The sequence below is a fragment of the Daphnia pulicaria genome, chromosome 2 (assembly GCF_021234035.1).
Source record: "Daphnia pulicaria isolate SC F1-1A chromosome 2, SC_F0-13Bv2, whole genome shotgun sequence".
NCBI lineage: Eukaryota > Metazoa > Arthropoda > Branchiopoda > Diplostraca > Daphniidae > Daphnia > Daphnia pulicaria.
Genome location: NC_060914.1, coordinates 741,753 through 745,144, shown reverse-complemented (window position 1 = coordinate 745,144; position 3,392 = coordinate 741,753). Strand labels below are relative to the sequence as shown.

Sequence of the window (3,392 nt, the reverse complement as noted above, 5' to 3'; positions counted from 1 at the left end):
TACCGGCCATTCATTTGTGTCGTGGTTTTGACATTGTGAAGCGAATAATAAGAGAAACGTATAGTATGCTAGTGTATGTAAAAATAGAGATCAATAATTGCACATATGCGGCTGACGTCAGACTATATTATACATCTCTATATGTTATTACTGTGTAAAACAGTAGTCTACTATAATATACACACACAGAAATTGCGAGGCTTTTTTTTTTTCATCTAAATATCGTCCGGATGCCTTTGGCTACGTTGGCCAGCATTACTTCTGGGGCTTTTCCCAGCACACGTCGGGCCAAATCATCAATCACTTGTCTATGAGGCACGTACGCTTATTGCGCAAGTGCACGTCACTCCGATTGCGTGTGTAATAACGTGCCATTCATTACTATACCAAGAAGTCAATTGCTAACCGACTAACGGGACGCGGGTGATTATTTTTATCTAGCCAAACCGGTCGCGGTCATTCACTCGTCTTTTTTTGTCGTAAGTTTATCATACACAACGAAAATATTGAATTTCTCCAAACAAAAAAAGAGCGCATGACAAATCAAAATTGGCAGAGCCATGACACGAAATGCCCTTAAGGAGATGCGCAGCAGTTCCAAGTTAAATTCGATAACGTCTAAAAAGAGTCAATCGAGTGACGGTCCGAGCCGTATAAGACGATTGGTCAACATCCGCTTGCTGCTGGTAAACAGCTCCGGGGCTCTCACAGTCTTATGGATGGTGGGCAGCACACGTTTCTGGCTCTTTCCAGTGAACGAGAGAGTGCGACGTGACCGGACGACCGCCAAACAAGTTGCTGCCCCCCTCCCGACAGTCAAAGCCATCTCTCACCTGAGGGTTTCGTCAGTTTGTCAATCTGTGTCTTTTTTCTATTTGGCCTCCAGTCGTCGCAAAGCCATACCAGTTAAATAGACACAGCACCAGTTGTTGTAGCTTAAACTAGTCAATAAAATAAAAATAAAATGAAAAAAAGTGTTTCCTGGTGGTGACGCATGCAGTGCGTTATTTAGCCAACTTTAACACTCGATCGATTACGGAACAATGCTCAGACGCGCTTGTATGCAAGCGGCGAAATCAATTTGTATTTCTACCGAGGTCAGAAGCCATGGATATATAAAAAATCAAACATTTCCGTAAACCAAAAAATTCCGACATTCCAAGGAGTTGCACTTGAAATATCCACCTTGAAGTGTTTCTTTTCTTTCGATTTCGAAATTTAGTTCTGCCACGCACGCCATGAAACGCGCATTAAAAAAAATGGGCGGACGTTAATTTCAAAAAGCCCAACGCAACAGAATTAAAAGTGCTGGGAAAAACTCCGGTAGGACGAGAGATGTTAAAGGTCTGATAGTAGTACTAATTTCAGTTCTCGCCGCACTATAAGGACACACGTCCTGCGGACACGAGAGCCATCCGAGGAAATAGGATGGCCAGCCACACGAAAAGCGGCGACGCCCAGCAGCAGCTGAGAGGGCAGCAGCTATAGCAACAGCAACAGCATAAAGCCAAAAAAACCCATCCTATATCAACGCTGCGCATTGCGCTCTCATTGATGATGCACTAATTCAAGTTTTTGGAATGCGTGTGGTGCTCTTATTTTTTTCACTCTGCGGCGTGCAACATTTGACGGTCATTCCTGGCGCTGGGAAAATCCCAGCGTCCTTGCCTCGTCTAATGGAAAAGATCTTGTTTTATGGTGATTCAAAAGAGCCAAGCGACCCTTGTTGTTGTTGTTGCCCTGCTAAAAAAGAAGAAGAAGAGTCTCGCTGCGTTTTGAAACTTCCGCGGGGTATATAAAGCGAGCAAAAACGCTGGCATTCCACACAAAGCAGTCGCATTGATCGAAGAGTGAAGACCTGGAGAGAGGCGAAACTCGAGACATTTCACCATGAACAAGGTTAGCTTTTTTTAAAAAATGTGTTTCAATAGTGAATTATGTTGTTACCTGCATGAGCATTTTAAGACTAATTGATTTCCTTATTTTAACAATGGTATTAATGTCGATTTCAAATATTGTGATTGGACATGTAGGGAATTCTTATGCTGTTGATATTCGCTGTCGTCTGCGTCCTGGTGACGTCGTCCGCAAAGACCGAAGCTGTCGCCGCCGTGGAGACCGGAGTAGCCGCTAACGTCGACGATGTGGTGGACGACTTGGACGGCGAAGCCTCTCGTCGCCGTCGGATGCGCCAATTTCGCCCTAGCCGCAGGAGAGGCGGATATTTCCCCCGTTGGCTTTTCGGTGGTTAGAAATTGAATATGAGCAGCAAACGAAATTTGTTATTTCCGGCTAAGTTCCAGCGCAATTTGCAATAATACCCGGTATAGTCGGTTATCGAAAATATCTGAAATGTTGACTACGTGACCCTTTTGATTTGTTATCATTTTTACCTCGCTGCATTTGTCTTTGTGATATTCAGTACGTTTGTTCAACATTACATAACCATCGTTCTTTTGCCATCAATAGCTGACTTTATTTATAAATCCAATAAAATGAAAACGTTAGTAGATTATCTACGTGACTTTGGCCAAGGTTGGTTAGATGAACACACGTGACTGCATACCTGTTGTTATGTGAAAACGACCGCACCTAGTCACTTAATTCCATTTACCCGATGACTGCATGATGTTGTATTCATCGTCAACTTTCTTTATAACCCAAAATAAAGATTGATAGCAACAAATGTGGTGTTATCTATACATCATTAGAAATGAGCGGAGAGCGCAAGTCTTGTGATGTAAAGTCCATCCTCCTCGGAGCTGATATATCGACAGATCGATCGGATTGAATTATCACGGACAATGTATAACATTATCCAGCATATCTAACACTGGCAAAAAAACGTGACGCTCTAATAAACCATATAGGGTGTTATCGTTCTTACGTACAAATTCCTACGCATTGCGGCATTGGTGAGAAATGAGAATCCCGAAATAGCTACAACAAGAGCAAGGCAAAGGGTCTCGTCGAAATTTACCCAATCGACCTTCACGTTCAAGGTCCAACGTCCTCTTCATTAATATTGGCTACGTGAGTTGAGGTAGTGTGAGGGGCCCCACCTTTCGTGTCCTCGCTCTTCACTTGTTGCGTTTTTGGCAGGAAACTGCTGGGATGCAACCTGATTGTCTCTTTTGATTTTCGCTTCACTTCTTATTTAATATCTGAATGCCATCGGGATGAACCGTCATCGGTGCGGTGACCGCGTTCAGGGTCACGAAAAATCATACGGAGTGCCCCCAGAGAAACTGTCCGACCAATTACAAACTTACTTTGTCATATTATGTGCACGCATGAACAAAAGCAAAGCAACGATAGAAAAACAATAGCTACAAATTTTCGCAGAAAATCGGTGGGAATGACTTAAAATGTTCAATGGCAAACTCTAATAG

General features: G+C 43.1%; 1 long non-coding RNA gene across 1 annotated transcript; it reads left to right on the top strand.

Annotated features, from left to right (window-relative positions):
- The first annotated feature begins 134 nt into the window (after positions 1-134).
- On the top strand, positions 135-2,463 carry LOC124327355. The gene is made up of 2 exons (XR_006915996.1): positions 135-1,899; positions 2,034-2,463. It is a non-coding gene; the product is annotated as an uncharacterized LOC124327355 (long non-coding RNA).
- Positions 2,464-3,392: the final 929 nt, after the last annotated feature.